This window comes from Dipteris shenzhenensis, chromosome 1 (genome assembly GCF_047967505.1).
Source record: "Dipteris shenzhenensis isolate YYH24624 ecotype China chromosome 1, Dip_SZ_1.0, whole genome shotgun sequence".
NCBI lineage: Eukaryota > Viridiplantae > Streptophyta > Polypodiopsida > Gleicheniales > Dipteridaceae > Dipteris > Dipteris shenzhenensis.
The window spans coordinates 32,977,063-32,987,677 of NC_141596.1; positions in this window are offsets into that span (position 1 = coordinate 32,977,063).

Below are 10,615 nucleotides of genomic sequence, written 5' to 3' on the forward strand. Positions count from 1 at the left end.
CTCGCTCGGTTGACCTCACAGTATGGTGCGGGTGGTGATTCTGTGAGAGTGACCAGCTTAGAGGCAAAAGTCATGTAGCTACGGTTGGAAAATGAGACTATGTGGAGTCAATAGGAGTGGGTGTGGCAATTGAAGCATAGGGTGGCGGTTCTTGAAGCCAGGGTTCAAGTGATGGAAGTGCATTTGGAGGCCACTCAGCAGCTAAATTCGGAGTATGTGTCGAGCATTGAGCATGAGTTGCTATGCCGATGTACTATCGATGCTCTGGTAGAGTACTTAAGGGCATTTTCAGGGAATGTCACTGTTAATATGGAGTAGATAGGATCGCTCTTGGAAGCTCTTTAGGGGGATGTATGGGCGGAATGGGATAGGCAGGTGGCAAGATGGAGTGTGGCTATTGTTCCACAAACATGTTAGGAGCTGGTTCCGCACGAACGCCAACCCAGGATGGATGGAGATGCAGGAGCTGGTGCAAGTTCCAGTCCGCAAAAGGGTCCGCAGGTGCCGACTAGTTCTGGACCAAAGGGGTCTAGTACATCTTCTGGTGGTGGTGGTGCAGATAAGGGGAAAGGAGTGGTTGCGGAGTTAGTGCAGATTGCAGAGGATTGGCAAGCCAAGTATGAAGAGTTGGTAGCAGGCATTGTGGAAGCCATTGTTCACAACATCAAAAGAGTGGATGTGTTGAAGTGGCAGAGGCATTCCTATATAGGGTTGGAATTGTGTGCCCATTCCATCAATCCGGCACTACCTCCTCGTCCTCCTTGGTGGAAAGAAGCGGAAAAGTTTTTGGAAAAGTTTTATAATAAGCACATGCCTTTTCTTCGATTGTCGGATCCTCCTGCCTATGAACTGATGGTGATTCAGAGACTAGCGACAACAAAGGAATGATGGTAGCAATAATTACCACCAGGTGCTTGGATAGATGAGGTACTACCCACGGAGCAATGGACTAAACAGCAGGTGGTGGCAAGCCGCATCCTTTGTAGTGGCTGATGGATCTGGAGTAGGATCATAAACTGAAAATGTGGTTGTGGAAGAGGTAGCTAGAGACTACTACGACTGGTTTGAGTGGAGCGACAGTGTAGTTGCAAACAGAGTTACTTGAGAGTAGTGATGCAGGACTGAGCAAGGTGGGTGTCATTGATGCACATGTTCAGTACATTTCTAGTTCGGATGAAGAGTAGAGCTACAGCGATGGTTGTGGAAGAGCCTCGTAGAATAAAGATAGGAGATGTCCGAAATGCGGGTTAATTTTGGACAGGAAAAATCAAAGATGTTCGAAATGCGGAGATGCTTTTGGACAGGGAGGAGAAACAACAAAGGACATTCAGATAGGCATTTTGACTAATGAGAGTGCATGTTTTTTTGAGTGTTTTCAGAATGAGATGCTTTGTAATCCATGTGTGCTGAGTGAAGGGTGAGAGTTAACTTACCGCACCTGGTCCTTTGCTGAGGCTAGGCCTAAAATGATTGTTGTACATACATTATGCACTATGTAGGCATCTGACTTCAGTTTCGGGGATGTGTATGTGTGGTTCACATAGTCCACCGTGAGTGCCATGTGTTATTGCAAACCATGTGGGTTAACAGCAGTGACCAAGAGGGGTGTGCGAGGGTAGGTTAGCCACAAGGGTTGATGGTTCGGATCTCCAAGCGGTTGGGGTCTTCAACGACTGTTTCCCCAACCGTCAAATGGTTCTGTGCGCATGCTATTACTAGCATTCCAATGTCATTCTGTACATAGTTGTTATGCGAGCTATTGCTCTATAATATAGTGATCTTCAGTTTTTTGTCTCTCTTGCATATCTGTATTCCATTCTCAGAGATGTTACGGGTATTATTTGTCTTTGTTTCTCGTAGCGTATGCATGTATTTATGCTACACTTTTCAAGCTTGATTAGCCTTTTTGGAATTGCCTCATCAGATATTTGGTCCCTAACTACAACTCTCAGGCTTGGGACTATGAATTCCATAGGCATGACTAATTCTACCCCAAACACCAGGCTAAAGGTGTGTAATTGGTAGCTACCTTAAATGCCATTTGGTATGCCCAAAGCACTACGGTGAGTTTATGTTCCCAGTCATTATGACTAGCTTCTACCATGCATGTCATTGTGTGGCACAAGGTCTTGTTTGAGCTCTTGGCTTCTTCATTAGCTCAAAGATAGTAAGGTGTGAATTTTTGGTGAACAATGAGGAACTCACTCATTAGAATATGAATTGTGTCGTTAATGAAGTGTGTTCCTCGATCACTTACAATTTCTAGTGGGAGGCCGAAGTGTGATATTAGGTTCTCATATAGGATCTTAGCAGCTGTCATATATGCATGACTATGAATTCTAGAGGCATGACTACTACCCCAAATGCTAGGCTAAAGGTGTGCAATTGGTAGCTGCCTTATGACAAATCGGGGGATCAAGCTCTCCTAGTCACTGAGACAACATCCTAATACAACACTAATCTAAGGAGGATGCAACCTAAGTGCAAGCATGATGAAGAGAGTGCTCATGACATGTATCTCAAGTCAATTAGGTTCCAAGATAGATTAACTTGGACTCATAAAGAGAATCTTGAGATAGTGCAAAGTGCTTGATTGATATTACTTCAAATGAACCTCCCTTTTATAGGTGAGGGTACTTACATCCATTTGCTTGCTCACATGTGGGATATCTTCTCCATGCCATGTGGCAGCTTTTCCTTTGCTCATACCTTTGCTCTACATGTGCTCATGGCACCACAACTCTCAACACCTCCCCTTGGTGCCATGATCCTTTGGCTACTGCAAGGTGGTCAGATGTGAGTTACAAATCCATCACCTCCCCTTAGTGCATGCATGCTACTTAAGGTGGTCAAGTGTGGCTTCTACATGTCAATACCTCCCCTGGGTGCTTTCATAGCTACTCTCAGGTGGTGAGGTTTGATTACAAAACATAGGCAAGGTTGGCAAGGTTTTTGCTTTTCAATACATTCCATTGATGTCACCTTTTGGCTCATGGCTTGATGATGACTCCACGTAGTTGACTTGTTGATTCTTCAATCTGCAATCTTCTTCCTTGTGTCCGAGCTTCTTGCAATGGTGACACTTTGGTTTGTTCTTCAATCTGCAGTCACTTTGATAGTGACCCATCCTTCCGCAATGGTAGCATTTCACTGATGTTTTACTGAATAGTGCTTGTTCTTCATTATAGCTGTTGTGTGTTGATGTCGATGTTGATGTCGATGCCTTCAACTCTCTTTCTTTTTCGAGAAGAGAGGATACACATTCTTCAAACTTTGGATCTGGCAAATTCTTCAAAGTGGTTGTCAATGCACTATACTCTGCAGGCATGCTTTTAAGGAGAATTGCAAGTGCATCTTTCTCTCCTACTTTTGCATTTATGCCCTCTAGTTGAGTCATAATGCTTTTGATTTTGTTGACAAATTGTGCCATGGATTCATTGAAGCCCATGTGCATACCATAGAATTCAATCTTAAGATGGATTTCTTGGTTTTTGGCTTTTGCACCAAACACTGTGTTCAACTCATCCCATGCATCCTTGGCATGATCCTTAGAGTCTATATGATGAATTATGTTTGGACCCAAGTGCAATCCAATGAGTGATAGTGATGCTTCATCTTTTTCCTTCCAAGCATCATTTTGTGCAGTGGGTATATCTTCTTTTACAATCTTCCAAAGCTTTTGATGCATCAGAAGATATCTCATTTGTGTAGACCATGTGTGAAATCCATCCCCGGTGAACTTCTCAACAGTTGGAGTGCGGATTGCCATTGCAAAGGTCTTACCAGTTTGATAATACTTTCAAATCTGGTAGTGTCTAATTGCATATAGAAAATCTGAGTTGACAAGTGCGTAGAGCTTGAAAAGACGATCACTTTTCCTTTTTGGAGCGTGTGCAAATTCTTCCTGGATTGCAAGTTACGGCTTGTTGAAGCTTTTGTGAAGAAGAGGGGGCCTTGATGATGTGGCACAGGGATTCACATGTTGAATTCCATACTGTGCTCAGTAGGGGCCTCTGTGCTTAGGTGGCACTTAACTAAACCTGAACTTAACCCAAATTGAAAAAACTTGACTAGTGAGTTAACATAACCAGATGTACTCAACCAAGGTTATAGACACTCAACCATGGTTAGTTTCTATCTTGCCATGTGTCAATCCAAGGCAACCTTGAAGGAAACCTTTGAAACAAACTCTGCTGCGAGCGATGGCGCGACGTGAAGTAGCTTGGTGACGGCTTAGATAGCAAAGGAGAGCTTGGCGATGAGGCACTTTGTTGCAATAGGTGGCTCTGAGTGTTGTTGCATGCTAAGAGCTTGCGTAGATGTCGATGAAGCTTGCTGCTCATTGGGGAGATGGCTGTTTGAAGAAGGCGTTGTTTGATGGGAGGCTAGAGCCGCCTTTGAAGCCGAGCGTTGGAGCTTGTTGCAGAGTCACGGGTAGGTAGGCCCTTTGCTAGCACTGCTGGTCGAGCTTTGGAGCTCTGTGGATCTTTCAGGTCTGTAGCTTTCGGATCTGTAGCTAGCCGTAGGTGTCAAGGGAGCACAAAAGCTATGGCTCTGTAGAGCTACTGGACGACGAGGATGCTGGCGGTTGTTGGATACACAGAAGCATTGCTGGAGCGTCAAGGAAGCATTGGGCTAAGGCTTTGAGGCACTACAGGCGTAGAAGCTCGGTTGGCTAGTGCGTTGCTTGCTGGCGTTGCTGGAGGAGTCCAACCAAGTCGAGGGAGCTTTGGGCTGTGCTGCAATAGAGGTTGCTAGGTACCGTAGAGTTGATCTCTCTGGCTTTTTCTTGGTTACAACAGCCTTGAAGAGTTCCTCAGAGAGATGCTCTCCAAACACAATTCTCTCAAAGACTAAGACCTATATCTCTCTCAGAAACATATATCCTCTCAAGATACCTAACAAGAAGAGTCTCTCAATGACTGGAAATGCATGACGGAATTTGTCTAGGTAGAAGAGAACTCTCAATCTAAAAGTAAAGACTAGAGAAGACATGGTCTCCTAAGGCATGTCTACAACTAATCTAGGAATGGAAGCAATCCTAGTGAACTACTAATGAGCTAAACTAGGAAAGCTAAACCTATGCTCTAATACCATGACAAATCGGGGGATCAAGCTCTCCTAGTCACTGAGACAACATCCTAATACAACACTAATCTAAGGAGGATGCAACCTAAGTGCAAGCATGATGAAGAGAGTGCTCATGACATGTATCTCAAGTCAATTAGGTTCCAAGATAGATTAACTTGGACTCATAAAGAGAATCTTGAGATAGTGCAAAGTGCTTGATTGATATTACTTCAAATGAACCTCCCTTTTATAGGTGAGGGTACTTACATCCATTTGCTTGCTCACATGTGGGATATCTTCTCCATGCCATGTGGCAGCTTTTCCTTTGCTCATACCTTTGCTCTACATGTGCTCATGGCACCACAACTCTCAACACCTTATATGCCATTCGGTATGCCAAAAGCATTGCAGTGAATTTATGTTCCTAGTCATTATGACTAGCTTCTACCATGCATGTCATTGTGTGGCACAAGGTCTTGTTTGATTTCTTGGATTCTTCATTAGCTCAAGGATAGTAAGGTGTGGTTTTTTGGTGAACAATGAGGAACTCACTCATTAGTATGTGAATTGTGTCATTAATGAAGTGTGTTCCTCAATCACTTACAATTTCTAGTGGGAGGACGAAGTGTGATATTATGTTCTCATACAAGAACTTAGCGGCTATCCTTGAATTAGCTTTCCTTATGGCCTTGGCTTCTGTCCACTTTGTAAAATAATCTATGACCACTATAATATATCACGCCTGACCTCCAAGCTAATTGGTCCTACAAAATCAATACCCCACTTTTCGAAGGGTTGATCCATAAGGACTACAATCAGAAGCATGTAATCTAGTTGTGGGGTATGAAGACTTGCTAACACGGGTCACATCACTAAACAAACTTGGTAACATTAGCGAAGAGCATGGGCCACCATAATCTAGATTGCAATACCTTGTGGGCCCTAAGATCTATAGTGAACTGACCAATGGCAATGCCCGAATGTGCTTTGTCTAAGACCTTCACAAATTCATCCTCCCAAAAACATTGGTGCATTATGCCCTCTTTCCCAATATGTAGAGAGTTATCAGGCTATTAATTGCTAGGGAGCTGAGTTCTTGATCAGTTTCCTAGCCCTATCCTTATTAAGGGCCTTGTCTTGGAGAAACCCATTGGGTAGGAAGGGTCCAATCTTCTAAGCCCATTTTGGAACTAGGCCAGTCAAGAATAACGAGGTATCTTGAAGATCATCCTCCTCTCCTATCACCATTGGTTCTCCATTGGGAATGTGGGACATGTGATCAGCCATAAAATGCATTGATGGTGAAATAAAACTCTAAAAGTATAAGAATCCACCGCATGATGTGCACAGTCATACATGGCTTATAAACTAGATAGAGGAGATCTTGGTTATCTACAAAGAAGGCAAACTTTTTTTCCAACAATTAATGCCTAAGTGGAGGTTCATAAGGTATCTCTACCTAGCTAGATTCCACTCTCTCCTCACTAGTTTCATGAGGTATAGGCACATTTGACTAGCCACGTCTTAAGCAATAGGTTCTTATACAATGTACACCTTCATGAATATTGCAAAGCAATAGAAGTGCAAAGGAGGCAAACACTAGGGCCATCGGATGGAGTAGTGGTCTATGATGTGGCCATCACATATTGTGTATTTTTCACCTTGTCACATCTCCAGAGGAAAATTTTTAGATTTATGAATGCCAATGTGAGGATCACTATCTGTGTCTCCTCATTGGCAAGCTATCTTTTGATTTGTCCTTCAAAAACTACACTTTTTGTTGGCTATTTCCAAACCATTTCAATTTTCTCTCAAAGCTTTAAGTAGAAATCCTACAAGAGGGTTGCTCTACTCTCCACTTTTACCTTATGGATAGCTTTCCTCTCATCATTATCAATAGCCTCACCAAGCTCTTGCACAGTGGCATAGTATTCAAGTTCCAATTTGTAGTACTTGTCCCTTCAATATGCTACCCTTTCATCTTGCTTGGAGCTACCCTCTACTTGATCTGAATCTTGGGCATTTTGTATGGCTCTCAAGATTTCATGCAAGCCCCCTAACACCACTTTGGTTTCCTTACTATGCTTTCACAACTGGCCTATCATGCCACCTTTTTCAATGATCCATGCATTTTGCATATTGCAAAATTGCTTACAAAGGCCATCCTTTTTCATCTTCTGACTATCAAGAGTTGCTACCATGTACTTGAGCTCTATCTCTACACTCTCTACCTCCATTTCATTGCCCTTTAGTTGTTGCTTTAGGTACTTGATGTGCTCTTTTTCTTGTTGTCTTCTTTGCCTCTACTTCATAACCAATTTTTCAGCTTCCTTTTCCTTTTCCTTGGCTACCTTAGTTTGTAGGATATTATACAGTTGCTATTGCCTCACTATTGTGCTTGTCTATTTGTATCTCTCTCTCTATCTGTCTCCCTGTCTCTCTCTCTCATAGTTGCGCTTGCAATTCCCTTATGTGTGCTGCATCTACCTTAGATTGTGCCCACTCTAGCTTGGCTTTAGCATCTTGCCTGAGATGTCACTTGAATACCACATTTGAGTGTCCTTGAATGCCTATCCTATGTACGTTCAATGCCTATACTATGTACCTTCCTCATCTCGTTATCAATTATGTCCAGCTAAGTTGTTAGGCCCATGCTCAAGAAGTGCAATCTTGTTGGCCTGTGGTGATATTAGAGACATCACTACAACTATCATTTGATCCTTCATCATCACCCATGGGGACAACAATACGATACTCCCAACTTCCTATATATGCCTTATTCTTGCATCGCCTCCATTTTCCTTGCATACATGGATCACAAAACCAAGAGACCTTCCTAATCTCAAGGAATATTTATTTGTAGCTGAGTATCCATTAATAGAATGCATAGACCCTGAGCCTACCACATGCTTGGATTCCCATTGATTATCTCTTTGTACTTCATCCTCTTTGATTTCCCAAAAGACTCTATTCACCTCACGGCCACAAAATTTGGCCCTTCGAAAATTCACGACATTAGTTGCACATTTCAAAGTGGCCAATAGGTTCCCTTGCCATTTGAATTTATAGACAGGTATAATCGAGCCACTAGCACTACAAGCTGGCTACATGCCAATGGAGAGTATAACCACTACCGATATATGGTAGAAACAGTTTAATGAGCCTTCGGCCTCCCTATTGTCTCCTAGCCATTTGCAAAGATATGCACCCTGGAAAAAAGGTTGGCTACATTGGTGAATTACAACACAAAGGTGCATATGGGTGGCATCCCTATTAATCTAATTCAAAATATAGCATTGGCTAAAGCGGCTCAACTGGCATAGATCTAGCAAAATGGAGCATCACAATGTGGTGCTGCCTAATTTTTTGGCCCGACTCCGCGTATCAAAATAAACAAATTGGGCTGATTTCTTCTATAAGAAGTTGGTTGGCATCTACACACATAGGGAGAAGATCGAGGGAACCCAATGTTCCTCATGCACATCACCAATGACCCCATTCTAGAAGGGTATGGTGATGCAAAAGGGGAAGTTAATCTGCTATCAGCTCCTGTAATATGAGAATGAGAGAAGTACAAGAGAGTACAAGGGTAAGCAAGGGGTTAGCCCTCCCTTCAAAAGATGGAATGTGTTTAAGGCCAAAAATTTGACTTTGGTCTTCGTTGTGTACTTGCAACTTTGGAAATAGAAGCTCTCTCTTTCTCTACATTCTCTTGCATTGAGTCTTCTTATTTCATTTTGCTAGTTCCCTTATGATTGCCACTATCCCCCTCCCCCATTCCCTCCCCCCTCTCATTCTCATTCTGTTCTCCCCTTCCCCTTCCTCTTTTCCCCCTCTCAACCCTTCTCTCTCATGGGATCACTTGAATTCGATAGACGCTTGGTTGACAAAAGCATGAGGCTTATCCATACAAAGTTCCCACAAGGAGTTGCATAGAAGCATAGGCTTTGATGGCATTCTTCCAAGATCCCCATGACACGTGAGTCACCACCGAAGACCACATTTTTGAGCTTTTTATTATTGCAAACAGAGATGAATTCAACCTTTCTAATTCAAGAATGTACTTTGAGTCATTGTTAACTAGGATATATGTAACAAATGACCTGTTGAAACTTTTCCATCCATTTAAGCTATGGCAAGTTTCCTCTTCATCCCTAATCAAGGGCAATCTTGCAAGCTTCACAAGAATTCTACTTATCAATGGGCTCAAACTTATCAGGGGAAATCTTGCAAGCTTCACAAGATTTCTACCCATCAATGGGCTCAAAATTGCATCGGGTCCAAGAACCTATTCTTTGCCAGCATATATCTCTTCTTGAAGTCACTCCCATATCTGCTTTGGTACACACCAGCTAAAACAACAAAGTTACTCTTTTTGAAGTCTTCAAGGGCTTGCAGAAACTCTCTATGCTTTTGCAATGTGACATCACACAATAAATAATCATCTTTTCAAAGTCTCTTAAACATCATGGGACAGAGATTGATATTGCTTGCAAATGGTGTTTTAGGTTTTCCTCGTATCTGCATACAATTTGCGTGCAAATGATCATCCAACTTCGTTGCTTTGTGAACAAGGAAGCTCAATCAATCAGCATTGTGGCCACATTGAATTGCAAAATTCCCCAAATTTATCCCTTGTCTCTAGAAGGATGTAATTCTGCCATGCTTATAGAAAAATATGCAAGTGCATGTTCTTCATATGCATCCTCTTCATCACTATCCAACTCCTTGCCTGCTTGTAAATAAGCTGCACTCGAACGATTTTTGTGGAGCTAGAGTTGTTTTGGCTTTCTTTCTCGGAATAGCTGTGCAAGTTGAGCCAGTCCCTGCAGTAATGCCATAGATGGTGTAGTTATAGCCAGAGATTTTGTGGGGGGTACAAGTTTAGAGCAAGATGCTACCAGTGGCACACTGATTGTAGGTACAACAACACTCAGCAATGCATCCCATATGTTTTTAGTGATACCAAGGAATCAAGTACTTCTGGAGATCCTTGCACTGAATATAGTATAGCCTTCAGGAAGTACTTCATGTTGCTAACATGTAACTTATATACCAAATCTTCATCATTCCTACTTTTGCACACAGCTTCCATCAACTTGAATATTTATCCATGAGACTACGCCAACATTTTGTACTGCTTGTAGATCATATTTGGAGCTTGACACATTATCAGAGGTGATCACCAAAAAGCATTTTGAATTTCACTCCAAATAATGCCAACCATGATCAATGTATTTCTCAATGACCTTGGGAGCCTCGAACTTTGCCGTGATTTCTCCCAAACAAGTAAAAATAAATAAATTGAAATTTAATTTCAAACTTCAAACTAGCTATATGGAGTTTTATAAAATTAAAATTAAAACTATATCATACATATGGTTAGTTAAGGTTTAAAATTTAGATTTAAAATTAAAGTTCAAACTTTAACTATATATGGTTTAAACTAATATTGGTTTATTTAAGCGAGTTAGTTTTAAATAAAATAAAACTAAGTTTTTCAAATAAAAATATATTATATTTCAAAATTTAAAAGTAAATTTAA